This window comes from Lissotriton vulgaris, chromosome 10, assembly GCF_964263255.1.
Source record: "Lissotriton vulgaris chromosome 10, aLisVul1.2, whole genome shotgun sequence".
In the NCBI taxonomy this organism is placed as follows: Eukaryota; Metazoa; Chordata; class Amphibia; order Caudata; family Salamandridae; genus Lissotriton; species Lissotriton vulgaris.
In genome coordinates, this window is record NC_141698.1 from 120,905,036 (window position 1) to 120,922,432 (window position 17,397).

A 17,397-nucleotide genomic window follows, 5' to 3' on the forward strand; every position below is an offset into this window, starting at 1 on the left:
CACTCTATGCCACTCTACACCACTCCATGCTACTCTATGTCACTTTACTCCACTCTATGCCACTCTATTCTATGCCACGCCACTCTACTCTACACCAAGTCACTCTATGCCACTCCATTCAATGTTACTCTAGGGAACTCTACTGCACTCCATTCTATGTCACTCTTCTCTACACAACTCTACTCTATGCCACACCACTCCTGTCTAAGCCACTATAGCCCACACCACTCTACTCCATGACACTTTATGCCATTCCACTCTATGCTACTTCTCTCTACATAACTTTACACCACACCACTCTAATCCACTCAAATCTACATCACTCTATTCTATGCCATTCTGCTCTATGCCACATTATGCATAGAGCACTCCTTTCTAAGCCAATTGACTCTACTTTACTCTACTTTACTCTACCCACTCCACTCCACACAATGTCATCCATGCCACTCCACATTACTCTACACCACTCCACGCCACCCTACTCGACGTCACTCCACTCTACTCTATGCCTCTCTACCCTACTGTATGCCACTCTACTTTACATAACTCCACCTACGCCACTCTATGCTATGCCACTCCACCCTATGCACTCTACGCAACTTCACTCCACAATGTCCTACGTTATGCCACTCTTCTTTATATCACTCCACTCTAGGCCATTCCACTCTACGCCACTCCTCTTCACGGTATGCCACTCTACCCTACCCCATTCTACTCCACTTTATGCTACTCTATGCCACGCCACTCCACGTCACTCTGCACCACTCCACTCTCCTCTACACCCCTTTCCTCTATGTCATTCCATGCTACTCTATGCCATTCTATGCCACTTCATTCCGCTCTACACCACCCTACTCTACACCACTGTACTCTACGTCACTCTACTCTATGCCACTTCACTCTACGCTACTTTACACCATGCCACTCCACTCTACACCACTCTTCTCTACGCCAATCTATTCTTTGCCACACTGCAACACTCTATTCTATGCCAACTTACGCCACTCTACACCACTCCACGTAACACTAATTTACACTGCTCCAAGCCACTCTCTGGCACTCTAATCTACACCTCTCTACTTTACACCACTCTGATCTACACAACCCCACTCTGCACCAAACAATGGCACTCTACGCCACTCCATGCCACTCTAATCTATGCCACTCCATACCTCTCTACTCAGCGTCACTCTGCTCTATGCTACTCCACTCTGCTCTATGCTACTCTACACAACTGTATGCCACTCTACTCTATACTACTTCTTTCGATGCCTCTGTACCCCATTTCACCGTACGCCACTCTACGCTCCTCCACCCTATGCTACACCACTCTGTGCCAATCTTCTCTATGCAAATCCACTCTACGTCACTCCACTTTACTGTATGCAACTATACTCTGCACCACTCCAGTCTATGCCACTCTACTCTACTCTATGCCACAACACCATTCCACTCTCCTCTCTTTCACTCTACCCTACACCATACCACGCCACTAATGTTTAGCCAGGCTGAACAGCTGCCATGCTGCTGCACAACATGACCAAAAGAGATTGGCAAAGCCAATAGCTCTCACACAGATGAGACCTTTTGGCTTTGCCAATGCTAGTTTTTAGGTCACAGCCTACCAGACAGTGCAGCAGTCTGGTTTACTAAAGACGTCTTGGGGACATTGTAGCAGTTGACCTAGGGATGCATTCTGCCAGTTGATTACCATTGGCTTTGCAGTTTGTAACTCACATTTTCTGGCTTTGTATTCACCCCTACTGTTGCCTAACGTGTGTTTGCTGTATTTGTCCACATACACCCTTTCTGTAAACAGGACTTTAAATCTTGTTCTCATCTTGTCACATTTGCTGTGCATTCAAACACAGAAGTCACATGTTGGGCTATGTCTTCCGAGGGAGCTTGGTGTTTACTTTTCTTCCTCTGACTCCAAAGTCAGAGGATTTAGGTGACAATGAACTGTGCAACTATTTCGGAATTTATAAGAATTAGCAAAGCACAAATGAAGCACATTTTTTGTTAATTCTGAAGTGTATTAGAAACAAATACTTCAATATGATCAAAACAGATCAATACGCTAGGTGATGCCATTTCCACACATTATCTTTTGTGAGCTGTATAGTTTTATTAGTAAAACTGTATGTTAAGTGCAAATGTAATGGTAATTTCAAATGAAAATTAGGTGCCTGTAATGGCAGTGTGCTATCACACCACGCATACTGCATTCTATGCCACTCTGCTCTACTCTGCACCATACCATGCCTCAGCACTTTATTCTGCACCATTCCATTTTACACCACATCACTGCACTCTGCGCCATTGCACTCTACTCCACTCTGCACCACTCCACTCTATGCCACTGCTCTTTACACCACTTTGCTCTATGCCTCTCTACTCTACTCTGCACCACTCTCCTATATGCTAAGCCCTCTACCCCACTCTACTTTACTCCACTCTCATCTAGGCACCTGCACTCTACACCAATGCACTCTACTCTGTACCACTCCACTCTACGCCCTTGAGCTCTATGCCAATGTAACCCCACTCTAATCTACTCCACACCACTCCACTCTACGCCACTTCACACTCTATGCCATTGCACTCTATGCCACTCTACTCTAAACCATAGCACTTTATGCCTCCCCACGCTACTCTGAATCACTGTAGTCTATGCCACTCTATTCTGTGCAACTGCACTCCATGCCAATGCACTCTACGACACTCTACACCACTGCACAATATGACATCCTGTTCTGCAACACTGTACTCTCTGTCACTGAACTCTACACCACTCTACTCTGTACTGCTGTACTTTACGCCACTGCACCTTATGCCACTCCATTCCACTACACTCTACTTTGCACCACTCTACACCACTGCACTCCATGCCACTACACTCTGCATCACTTTATGCCATTGCATTCTATGCTACTCTACTCTATGCCACTCTGCTATACTCTGCACCACTGCATTCTACACCACTGTATTCTACGCCATTGCACTCCATGCCACTGTACACTGCACCATTCCACTCTGCACCACTGCACTGTATACAAATGCACTCTACTATGCACCACTCTACTCTATGCCACTTTGTACTACGATGCTGCATTATACGCCACTGAATTCTATGCTGATGCACTCTATGTCACTACACTCCACTGTACACCACTGCATCCTACTCTACTCTGCACCACTCTAATCTAATGCACTCTACACCACTGCACTCTACGCCAATGCACTCTGCTCTACGCCACAATACTCCATGCCAATGCACTCTACGTCATTCTACACCACTGCACTCTATGACACTCCACTCCACTGAACTCGACCCCAATTTACGCTGCAGTACTGCATTCTATGCCAATGCACTCTACGCCACTATACTCTGCATCACTCCAGTCTACACCACTGCACTCTGCAGTCCTCTACTCTGAGGCCCTGCTTTCTATGCCGCTGCACTCTTCTGTACCATACTCTACTCTACCCCACTATATTCTGCATCACTCTACACCACTCTACTGTGCACATCTCTATGTCACTGTATTCTAGGCCACTCTACTCTACTCTGCTCTGCATCATAGAATTCTACGCCACGGTACTGTACTCTACACTGCATTGTATGCCTCTGAAATCTATGCCTCTGAACTCTATGCTGCTGCACTCTACACCACTACACTCTGCAACACTCTACGCCAATGCACTCTACACCAGTCACTCTACTCTGTGCCACTCCATTGTATGCCACTCTATGCTACTCTCTCTATGCCACTCCAATACAGAACACTCTATACTACTCCACTCTACGACACGCTACTCCACTCGTCGCCATTCCACTCTACAACACTCCACATCACTCTCCTCCACACCACTAGCATTTAGCAATGCTGAACAGCTGCTACGCTGGTGTACAACATGGGTAAAACACATTGGCAAAGCTGAGAGCTCTTGCATAGGTGAGGACTATTGTCTTTGTCAATGCTTGTTTGCGGGTGGTCAGCATTGAACACCTCATCATTGTGTAGCTCTTTGGGATAGTGGATGTGTTCTGCACCAGATTTTTGCTTCTCTCCCTTTTTGGGTTTCCTTGAACAGAAAATACTAGCAGGATCAAAGCTAAAGGTCCATGAGAGGTCACTGAAATGACCAAAAGCAGGAATACCCTATTCCAAGAGAGTAGCGAGTAAATTTAAATAGCCACCACTTTGAACTAAAGCGCAGATGACTCCAAGCAAGAAAGCAAGTTAGCTGAACCCTCCCTAGTACAGCTCCTTGTCTCCTTCATCAATGCATCTAGCCATTCATTCTTTCACCTTTCCATCCACTTACTAATACCCACTATTTCACCTTTACATTCTGTCATCCATTCATTCTTTAATCCATCATTCAATTTTTCCCCATTCCAGCCATTCATCCATCCACCCATCCATCCATTTTTGCCATACATCGGACTCTACCATCCATCCATCCATCCAGTATTCCATCTATCCACACTGCCACCCATTGATCCATCCACTTTGCCATTGATCCATTCTGCCAGCCGTTTAGTCTGCTATGCATTATCCACCCTGCGTTCCATACATCTCGTCACCCTACCATTTATCCATCTTGTCACCCTGCCATCCATTCATCCAACCACTCTGCCATCCATCCCCTATACCATCCGTCTATTCATTCACTCTGCCATCCATTCACCTATCCACTCTGCCATCCATCCAGCCACTGCCATGCATCCATTAATCCACCAAATCTGCTATCTATACACTCTGTCATCTATTCATCCACCCATTCACTCTGCTATCCATCTATTCATCAACTCTTCCATTCATTCTACTATCTACCCACTCTGTCATTCATACATCAACCCATTCACTCTGCTATCCAACCATCCATTCATCCACTCTGTCATGCGCCAATCCACTCTGCCAATGTAAAAAAAAGGGTCCTCTGCTACAACAAAAATATGCCAAACGCAGGAATAAACTATTTAACAAATAAGAAAAAATCAGGCAACTCAAGATTCTAGTCTAGAAACTAGAGGTACATACTAGGAGCAACAGAGAGACAAACAATGCATTGAATAGAAAAATATTATTTTTTGTTGTACTATAAAAAGGGGATTTATTTATAAATAGCGATATATCTATAATGTACAAATAGATAATCATGATAAATAATACAACCATTCATATTTAACCAACCTCACACAATCCTACTATTACAATTCCTTCTTGCATACTTGTGAAAACAAAATGAATTATAAAAATATATATTACAATAGACTGATTATTTAAAAAGATGGTTACAAAATAGTGTCCCAACTTATATGTTGTTCATAATTCTACACGTGTTTCGGCACATCTCCTTCATCAGGAAGCCACAAAAAACAGTCCACTATATTATCTGTATATTTTTCAACCTCACATTTCTTAAAATGAGGGTATAATGATTTATGTACCCCTAGTTAGATATAGTTGATGATCATGATGTGGTCCCACTATTTGAATTTATAAGCAGTAAAGAATATGTTCATATCCATTTTCTCTGAGCCAAACTGATCCTTATATTTAATTTTGAATTAATAAAAATATTATTACCAACTAATTATTAATTAATTAAAATGAATTACTTCCCACCCTTTACCCCTTTGTGTCCCACAACACGCACCTTAAAATAATTACACACTTTCAATATTTAAATGTCAATTAATTAATTAATTCATAATAATTAACAACGAATTGTTAATTAATTAAACATAAATTACTTCCTACCCATTACCCCTATAAACCCCACAACCCGCACCTAAAATTAATTACACAATTTCAATATTTAATTTGAATTACCAACTAATTATTAATTATTAAAAATAAATTACTCCCACCCTATACCCCTATAAACCCCACAACCCGCACCTAAAATTAATTACACAATTTTAATATTTTATTTTCAAATAATTACTATTAATTAACAATTAATTAGTAATTCATAAAAAATAAATTACTTCCCACCTTATACCCCTATAAACCCCACAACCCGTACCTAAAATTAATTACACCATTTCCAAATTAAGTTTTAATTTAATAATTAATGTTATTTAACAACAAATTAATAATTAATTGAAAAGAAATAACTTCTCACTGTTAACACTGTAAAATATAAATTAAATGAATATTAATAAATAAAAACTAATGTATCATAATTAAATTACTTCCCACCCTATTCCCCTATAAACCCACAATCCGCTACGGAACTAAAAATAAAATAAAATTGATAACTACAAAAAATTTAACACATATATTAAAAAACATAAACAAAATGTATACAAAAGAAATACATCAAATACATTTGAAAATATATACTTAAATACATAACACTAATTTAAAAAATCGATATTTTAAGCAACTATATTTTTGCTAACGATATTATTGACTTTTATATTTAAAAAACAATATTTCTTACCTTAAATTCGATATTCTTGACCACAATATTCTTGCTGTCGATATTTCCCACTGCCTATATTTAGGGCTCGATATTACTGTACTTTATTAATTTCAACTTGATATTTTGTCAGCACACATATGTTATAGGGACCTGGGATGGATTATGAAGGGGTGGTGTCATAGGATCTGGGATGGATTGGGAAGGGGGAGGTGTCATTGGAACCTGGTGTGTATTGTGGAATGGAGATGTCATAGAAGCCTGTGATGGATTATGAAGGGTAGGTGCTGTGCCTGGGATGGATTATGAAGGGGAGATATCGTAAGAGCCCGGGATGGATTGTGAAGGGGAGCAGGGGCGGCTCTAGGATCATGGTGGCCCGGGCAGGGAGCGTAGGTAGGGGGACCCGCAAGAGGGTTTCCGGGCGGGGCGGAGCGCGGAGGCCAGTGAAGAGGGGGGGGTTGGAAGTGGAACGGAGCCGAAGGCTGCCAAATCCTTGTCAGGGGCCGCCACGCAAATATGTATCCATCCTCAGAATATTATTATATTAAGGATATATATTGGCGTGGTGGCCCCTGGGGTATGGTGGACCTGTGCAGGTGCACAGCTTGCACATGCCTAAGGCCACCCCTGAGGGGAGGTGTTGTACAGGCCTGGGATAAATTATGAAGGGGAGGTGTCAAAGGAGCCTGGGATGGATTGTGAAGGGGGAGGTACCGTTGAAGCCCGGGATGGATTGTCAAGGGGGAGGTGTTTTAGGAGCCCGGGATGGATTGTGAACAAGGAGGTATTGTAGGAGCCCAGGATGGATTATGAAGGGGGAGTGTCGTAGGAGCCTTGGATGCATTGTGAAGGGGAGGCGTCATTGGAGCCTGGGATGGATTGTGAAGGAGGAGGTGTCATGGTGGCGTGTAATGGATTGTGGAAGGAGAGTTGTCATAGGAGCCTGGAATGAATTAGGCAGGCGAAGGTGTAATAGGATCTGGGATGGATTGTGAAGGGGAGGTGTCACAGGAGCCGGGGATGGATTATGAAGGGGAGGTGTCATGATGGCCTGGGATGGATTGTGAAGGGGAGGTGTCATAGGGGCCTGGGATGGATTATGAAGGGGAGGTGTCATGGCGGCCTGGGATGGATTAGGAAGGGGAAGTGTCATAGGGACCTGGAATGGATTATGAAGGGGAGGTGTCATGATAGCCTGGGATGGATTGTGAAGGGGAGGTGTCATAGAGGCCTGGGATGGATTATGAAGGGGAGGTGTCATGGCGGCCTGGGATGGATTAGGAAGGGGAAGTGTCATAGGGACCTGGAATGGATTATGAAGGGGAGGTGTCATGATAGCCTGGGATGGATTGTGAAGGGGAGGTGTCATAGAGGCCTGGGATGGATTATGAAGGGGAGGTGTCATGGCGGCCTGGGATGGATTAGGAAGAGGAGGTGTCATAGGGGCCTGGGATGGATTATGAAGGGCAGGTGTCATGGCGGCCTGGGATGGATTAGGAAGGGGAGGTGTCATAGGGACCTGGAATGGATTATGAAGGGCAGGTGTCATGATGGCCTGGGATTGATTGTGAAGGGGAGGTGTCATAGGGGCCTGGGATGGATTATGAAGGGGAGGTGTTGTAGTAAATGAAGTGGCAGAGACGGTAGATGATTCTTGCAGGTTCCTTTATTCAGGTTAGGAGACAGCGTAAGAGCAGACCACCCACAGCAGCAACAACCGGTCAACTGCCACAGAGTGGAACTTACAAAGAGAAGGCAGAGTAGAACATAGAATATAGAATAGAGAGAGTAGGCATTCCTGAGAAAGACTAGAATAGCAACTTGCATGTACTACACATCTTCTTCCTTTCTGTTGTTTGAGAACAAAAAAAAACAAAAGAAAAGAAAGAAAAAAAAAAAAAAAAGGACAAATGAAACTTAACAAACAAAATCCTGTAGGTAAGTAGGAGGCCGCCGAGGCCTAAGAGGACGTGCAGAAAGGGAAGAACTTTGATCAGGGACAAGACCCTGCAACAGAGCAGGTGCATCACCCCCACCAGAAACAATGACTTCATCTTGTGCATGAGAACCAAGGGACGCACCATTAGAGGGTAAGGAAACATCAGAGTCATTGGCCAACAAATAACCACTAGTAACAGAATCATCAGAACAAGAAGTGGAAGAAGCAGAACCATCAGAGTGCACAGAAAACAAAGAGGAAGAACCCTTTTCTCTCTTGCAGAGAGCAACTCTCCTGAAGTTCCAGCATTCGCCATTATTTAAAATGACACAATGGTTGAGCACCTTCTTGACCTTTAATGGGCCCTTGAACTTGGACAAACCTTTTTGTAACCTTCCCAATTTGATTTTGACCAAATCTCCCACGAGGAAAGGAGGAGAAGGAGTGATATTTGGGGTAGATTCAGCAACATCAGTTTGGAGATCATCTGGAAAATTACCCTGAGCCTGCAGAGTAACAACATCCCTCATCCATGACGGGACTAACTTTAAACCAGGATCACGTCCTCTCATCAATTGAAATGGAGACAAATCTCCACTAGCCAAAGGGGTGGTACGATATGCCCATAACATTTCATTCACCATTTTCCTGACAATATGACCACCACTGGATGCCATCTGTATGATACCCTTAACAACTTTATTGGCTCTTTCGCAAACAGCATTGCCCTGAGGGTTGTATAAGGATGTAAGGTGATGGGAAACACCACACTCCTTCAAGAAGATCTCCATGTCTTTGGAGGTGAGTTGTGGACCATTATCTGTGATTAAGACAGAAGGCAAACCCTCATCCTTAAAGAGGTTACCCAGAAACCTGATGGAGTTGGAGGCAGTGATATCATTGGTAAAATGAACAACTAACCACTTGGTGAAGACATCAATGACAACAATAGCAAATCTGTCACTCTCCCCTAACTCACCCATTGGGCCAATGAAATCAAGAGCAATGGTATGCCAGGGCAAATTTGGAGAAAGAATGTGTGCACCTTCAGCCAACTTTGGACCAGTTTTCAACCGTTTCTCCCCTTCCCTGCAGAGAGAACAATTCTCAACCCAATCCACAACTTGGGAGTCAGCGCCAGGCCACCAGAAGTGATCCTTAAGACGTCTTTGGGTGAGGGTCTGGCCCATGTGCCCCTCATGTGCCAAGGCCAATAACTTGGTCCTCAACCCAAAGGGAGGTACAAATTTCTCACCTTTAAAAAGAATGTCCCCAACAATAGAAAGGTCATCTAAGACCTTAATGTAAGGCCGAACAGCAACAGGGACAGAACTCTCTCGTCTAGGCCCTAACCTTATAAGTTTGATGACTTCCTGAAGGGTGGGATCAAGAGACATTTCTCTAGACCAGTCACTGGAAGGGAAAACACCTTCACCTACAAAAACAGCATCTTCCACCGAGGCCACAGCTACATCATCCAAATCTAGTGAAATAACTGAATTGTGAGGAGAACGCCAGTCCATAGATAGTCTCGAAAGACAATCTGCATGGACATTCCTCCAACCTGGGATGTATTCCACCGAATACTGAAACTCTTGCAATCTAGCCGCCAGTTTCATAAGGCGGGCAGAACCCTTTCCCGCCCCACCAGGAGAAAGGACTTTGATCAGGGGCTTGTGGTCAGATCGCAGAGTAAACTTCATGCCCCACAAGTAAGTACGGAAATATTCAACAGCCCAAGAGGCAGCCAAAGCCTCCCTTTCGATAACGGAATAGTTCTTCTCCGTGTCAGTAAGGGTCCTGGAGGCAAAAGCGATGGTGACCTCTGATCCCCCACACAATTGAGACAGCATAGCTCCCAGACCATGTGCACTAGCATCAACAGTTACAATAGACCTATTATGTACATCAAAGGGAGATAACATTTTGGCATCACAAATTTCATTTTTGATGTTTACAAAGCATTTTTCTTGTTCAGGTCCCCAAGTAAAACCAACACCCCGCTTAAGCAAAGATCTTATCGGTACAGTCTTATCAGAAAAACTCTGTACAAACTTTGAGTAATACTCTATCAATCCCATAAAGGAGCGAAGCTGGTCTTTGTCAGAAGGTGAAGGTGCAGAACAAATAGCCTCACACAAGTTCCTTTTGGGTTTTATACCAGAGGAAGTGATGGTGTAACCCAGATAGTCTACTTCACACACACCAAACAAACATTTGTCCTTGCGTAAAGTTAGACCAGCCTCAGATAACTTTTCCAGGACAACACTGAGGGTGAAACTGTGCTGGGATTCAGTAAGACCATAAATCAAGATATCGTCTTGAAAGTAGACCACCTTTGGTACACCTTCGAAGATACCTGACACCATGCGTTGAAAAACGCTAGCTGCTGATTTGAGACCAAAGGGCAGGCGAGTAAACTGAAAGGTACCCCAGGGAGTGATGAAAGCTGTTAGGGACTTAGAGTCCTTATGCAAGTCAATTTGATGGTATGCACTCCTGAGGTCCAATTTCGAGAAAAATTTTGCCCCATTGAGAGTAGTAACCAGCTCAGATATATTGGGTAGTGGGAAGGTGTCGGCAACTACACAGTGGTTGAGAGACCTGAGGTCAACACAGAAACTGAGTTTTCCGTCAGACTTCTTGGTGACCACAATGGGCGAAACCCAAGGGGAAGCCTCTACAGGTTCAATGACCCCAGAACTCAACATGTCATCGAGAAGACCCTTGACCTCATCCCTAATGATGATAGGAATGCGCCTCACCTTATGTTGAACGGGATTGAGTTGGGCTTGATTATTATTTTATGTGAATAGCCCTTGAGCCGACCCAAACTCTCACCAAAAACATTTTTGAATCTAGAGAGCAAAGAGGACAACTCAGTGTCCTCCACGACCATGACCTGAGGGTCAGCTCGGGGATTCACAACAATACAAAGGTCATATTGATGTATCCAGCCGAGGATAGCAGGACCAGATTCTGAGACATACACTTTCCCAAAAATTTGTCTCGTAGTGAACACAATGTTAGCCTCAAAATACCCCAAGATGTTCAATGGTTCACCCTGATACCCACCAGGAGAAATATCTGTTGGAAAAAGAGAAGCTATGCCCCACAAATCAACAAACAAGGAGTTGGGAATAATTGTGTAACGCGAACCTGTGTCCACCATCAAGTAAACATTTTTGTCATTAATAATGAAAAGAGCCTTGGGTCTATTTCTGCGTTTGTGGTCTTCATGTTGAAGATCACAATCCTTACCAACCACCAAAATTTTGTCAGTGTCATCTTTACCCACTGAGATGTCACTGACACATGAAACAGAAGGACGAGATCTACTTCTGCAAACACGAGCATAATGCCCCAATTTACCACATTTCATGCATTCCTGATTAGCTGCAAAGCAAAACTTTGAATCAGAAGCATGTGCAAGACTACCACATCTAAGGCATTGCCTAGAAGAGAGGGGTTTGACAGTGTTATTAGTCTTAACATTAACGGACTTTTTGTTGAAGAACTTTCTCTGTTTAAGAAGAGCAACTTCGTCTTGGTCATCATCTTCCTGACTTGGAAACATGTACGAATGACAAGACACCTCACCAACGTCACTTGAGGTAGCTCTCTTTTCCAACTCTTTCATACACCCTTGGGACTGTTCAACAACCTTTCCCAAGTCAATCGCTGTTTGCAGATTGGGATTCTTCGCTGCCCAAAGACGTTCCTGGATTTTTTTGTTATTGCATTGTACGATAAGCTGATCCCTGATCAGCTCATCAGTCATGTTGCCAAATTTGCATTTCACTGACATTTCGCGCAGTCTAGAAACAAAGTCATCTATGCTCTCACCAGCTTTTTGACTTTTGGTGTAAAATTTATACCTGTTCATGACAAGGTTCTCTTCCTTGGCATACCTGACCTCAAGGCGAGACACAGCCTCCTTATACTCATCCAACGGGGCTTGTGCACCAGCTAAAAGGACTTGCGGCAAGAACCTGAAGACACGTTGTCCTTCCTTACCAAAAGAACCCAAAAGAAGTGCCTTCTTGCGTTTTGCGGAGAACTCTTGAGCATCCAGCGCATCAAGGTAGTTCTCAAACATGGGAAACCAGTCTTCCCATGATATGCTGGGTTGGCCAGGCGAAGAAAGAAAACTGGGCGGTAAAACAACAGAGCCAGACTGAAAGGGTAGTTGCTCAGACATGTTTAAGTTGTGGTGAGAAACACAGAATGAAGTTAATGTTGTCAATTGCGGAAATGGAGAAAATAGTACACACAAAAAAAAACGGAAATGTCTGAAGTAATAAATAAATAAATAGTTAATTAAGGCAACGTATTCCAGGACGAAACGCTACAAACAGGAGTAAATTCAAGGTTTACTTGTCATGAATGCGCACAAGACGAGCGCATCGTCGTTGCTGGAGTTGAATCCGTAACCATAGAAACTCAAAATGGCCCCCAGCGTGATGACGTGGACGTTCAAACGCGCTGGTTGTCTGAGAGAGACGGCGTGTTGAAACGAGTCACGCAGAGGAAGAGGAGCGCATACCAACGTCACAAGCAGAATCGCTGACTCCCCCGGAGGATTCTAATGCGTCATCAGTATTGCAGAGACGCCGAAGGAGCAGGAGACCGCCAGAAGGGAGACAGCAGAAGGACTAAGTAAACGGAACAGAGGCAGAAGCAGGTAAAAACTTGCCGGTTCCGTAGTGAAGTCCAAAGTGAAGCCGTCGATCCTCTTAGGCAGAATGTGGAAGCGTAGACAGGGATTCAGCTCGAATCGGTCTGCTCTTAGATGTCTGAAGTCACAAGGTGGCGGAACAGTGCAGGGTTCCAAGAAGCGTCGCCAAAATACTGTAGTAAATGAAGTGGCAGAGACGGTAGATGATTCTTGCAGGTTCCTTTATTCAGGTTAGGAGACAGCGTAAGAGCAGACCACCCACAGCAGCAACAACCGGTCAACTGCCACAGAGTGGAACTTACAAAGAGAAGGCAGAGTAGAACATAGAATATAGAATAGAGAGAGTAGGCATTCCTGAGAAAGACTAGAATAGCAACTTGCATGTACTACAGGTGTCATGGCGGCCTGGGATGGATTAGGAAGGGGAGGTGTCATAGGGACCTGGAATGGATTATGAAGGGCAGGTGTCATAGGGGTTTGGGATGGATTATGAAGGGCATGTGTTATAGGGTTCTGGGATGGATTAGGAAGGGGAAGTGTAATAGGATCTGGGATGGATTTTGAAGGGGAGGTGTCATAGAAGCCCGGGATGGATTGTGAAGAGGAGGTGTCATAGGAGCCTGGGATGGATTATGAAGGGGGGTGTCATGGCGGCCTGAGATGGATTGTGAAGGGGAGGTGTTACAGGGACCTGGAAGAGATTATAAAGGGGAGGTGTCTTAGGATCTGGGATGGATTATGAAGGGAGGTGTCAGAGGAGCCTGGGATGGATTATGAAGGGGGGCTGTCATGGCGGCCTGAGATGGATTGTGAAGGGGAGGTTTTACAGGGACCTGGAAGAGATTATAAAGGGGAGGTCTCATAGGATCTGGGATGGATTATGAAGGGCAGGTGTCATAGGGGCTTGGGATGGATTATGAAGGGGAGGTGTCGTAGGAGCCTGGGATGGATTGTGAAGGTCAGCTATAATAAGGGCCTTGGATGGATTATGAAGGGGAGGTGTCATAGGATCTGTGATGGATTGGGAAGGGGGGTGTCATAGGGGCTTGGGATGGATTGTGAAGGGGGAGGTGTAATAGAATGTGGGATGGATTATGAAGGGCAGGTGTAATGGGATATGGGGTGGATTTTGAAAGGGGAGGTGTTAAAGCAGCCTGGGATGATTTATGAAAAGGGGTGGTGTTATAGGGGCCTGCAATGGATTGTGAAGTGGAGGTGTCATTGGGGCCTGTGATGGATTGTGAAGGGTAGGTGTCATAGGTACCTGGGATGGGTTGTGAAGGGGAGGTATTGTAGGGGCCTGGGATGGATTGTGCAGTGGAGGTGTCATTGGGGCCTGTGATGGATTGTGAAGGGTAGGTGTCATAGGTGCCTGGGGTGGGTTGTGAAGGGGAGGTATTGTAGGGGCCTGGGATGGATTGTGAAGGGGAGGAGCTACAGGGACCTGGTATGGATTATGAAGGGAAGGTGTTATAGGGGCCAGGGATGAATTATGAAGGGGAGGTGGTATAGGGACGCGTGGGCTGAGCCAGGGGTCCGGCTCGGCTGTCAGAGTGAGTGTACATCCTGAATTGTTATGAAAAACCACAGAAGTGATATCCGCTCTGTTTTATGCCTTATCTTTTTTTAATATACAGAGTTTTTCATGGTATTAGTACACACATACAAGAGAAAGACGATAATTTAGAGAATATATCCAGTACTGTAAAGCATGCTAGTGCAGTTCCTACTAAAGACCGGGCATTACATGACTGCCAAGTGGCTGCAACCCATGTGTCACACTCTCTCAAGGACCTGGGCCCTCATTAAGAGCTTCTAAAAAAATGGATAAACCTGTGGTAATTAGATTACTGCACTGCAAGGTAAAAATATGTTCATTGCCTCTTGCTTTTTTACTGGTCGTAACATTACTCACATTAATGTGGGAAAACTCACATAAATTATATTAATTGTGAATGATTCTCTATTTAACAGACGTTGGGCCTGGTTACGATTGGGTTGGTGTATTCTAAATAGTGTGTAAACCCGTATGTTTGCACAGCTCGAGTAATGAGTTGGGAGGTATTTATCGGCTATGATAATTATCGGGTGCGGTCAATACCTCAACCTACGTTACATTTCGTTTTGTTTGTGATAACTTTATTTTGGTCAACGACCATAAAAGCACAGGCAAAGTATGTACATACAATAAAATACATAAATAATTAAGAACCAGCGGTTAAAACATTATTATACGATCAGTTATCAAACGAAAAATGGCCATCATTATAATTAGTCACAAACCTGCCAACATTTAACTGGAGAAATATGTAGGGCATTTACTGTGGCATGCTGATTTTGGTGTGTTAAATTTCCAAAATCCGCATGTTAATTCCCCAAAACTCATAATAGGTGCTATTTATTGAACGCGAAAAATAATTTACCTAGACGTCCCGCTATTTACGAGGTAAGATAAATTAGACCTCGTATTACGTCTCACGCGTAATCAGGCCCTAAACTGCTGTACCCACTGGATCAGTGCCCATTGAAAGTGCAGTAACATAATCAGCAGGTTGTTGGTATTAACACCTTAGCAGCAATGGCACGTCCAGCTCCAGTGCTGAACGTTCCATTGCGCAGGTGCAGTTGGAACGTCCAACGGCAGCACTCCCGAGGTAGTGGTGCCGTCGGCCGTTGGAATAGGCGCAGCACTTAAGGTGTTTAAGGCAGATTTAGCAAACCCCTGTACATGATGGCCATGGTGACATGGGCTCTGATTACAGATTTGGACTTGAATTTCATGGCATATGGTGTGCTGTTGGATAAAGAACCATGGCTGAGTCACACATTGCATTTGGCAACAGCAGAACTGATATGCAACATTATTTCAGAGATCAACATCTGGGTTATAACAACTGCAGGTCAAGCTGACATGTTGCTGACACCAGGACACGTAAAACCCTGCTAAACCCCGGATTATCTCTTAAAATGGAAGCGATGCGATAAAAGCATCACATCCCAGCAGATAATGATAAGGCACTCTAGGTATGCTTTTCTTTTCCATTATCCTCCCTCAAAAAGCAGCAGAATCCATCCACTAAGAGTTTCTTCTCTTAAACTTATTCTGCCTTCCTTTAATTTACTATTTAAGATTAATTTCAGCCAAAAACAGGCTGGAATTTGAGACATTGGTAAACGCAAACCCCGCTTTTTGCAGTTTTTTTCAATTACTTAGAATTTGAATCAGTCAATCATTGGATTTATATAGCTCACAGCTACTCAATGAGTGTCTCTGTGCAATTTGCATTCTAGAGTCGTTAAATCAACACAAAGTATTGTGCGGGCTGGTACAGGAGCTGTTTCTGCTAACGTGGGGAGGTTTGGCATTTCCAGTTTGCTTGATTTACTAAAAAATGCTCTATAGAGCTCAGCCCTAAATTCTCAGGGTCGGCGGACAGTTTGTGGATGCAGCTTTTTGTTCTATTTCTTAACCATTAATCTCTGAAGACACACGGGGGGGAGGGGGGCAGGGAGACCATATCTGGAGAATAAGCTGGACCAGCTTGCCAGCAATAGGCACAGACAGCACTGTCGGGATGGACTTCTTTGACAGAAAGGCCAGGCCAGGCTCATTTTGGGGTTGAGGATCCTAGACTAGTTTGAGCGAGTGCCAGGCATATGACTCGAGTAACACCCGAGCCTTCACTGGCTCATCCACCTCTAATGCCTATTAGAACATTGGAATGCTGGGAGCTCAAATGAAAACAATGGAGTGCTCCGGGATTCTAATGGCTGGTAGAAGCACGGAGCTCCAACATTCCAATGTTTGTTCACAGTTGTTGCTGTGTACAAAAGGCCTAACGGAGCCCGAGGGGAAACAGTGAGGCTTTGTGAGGCCTTTGCTTTACAAATTAGAACATTATGCCCTCTAGGGACGGAATGTTCTAATAGTCTTAGAGCCCTCCTTAGCGGGCTCTACCGGCCATTTAAGGCCCACTCCCTTGTTAAAGGCCCTTAATGCTGGAGCTGACCTTTAATGGCCTGTAGAGCCCACTACGGCTGGCTGTAAGGCTACATTGCAAGATTCATTCTACCTTGAAGGTCACAGGCAGTGCTTAATTTGTGCCGGTATGCTGGCGCTTGACACAGGAACTTATTTCATAACACATGCACATACTTTGGCAGTCCACCACATGGAGGCGTAGTCAGTATATTATATTTTTTTCAAAGCACACAAGCAGTGTTAAATAAGTCAGCATATAATATCAATAATACCAAAGTGGCGCTTTGGATATCACAAATTAAGCACGGACTGGGTTCAGGTGCTGTGGACTCTATGGAAGAGAGGCTGGGCCTG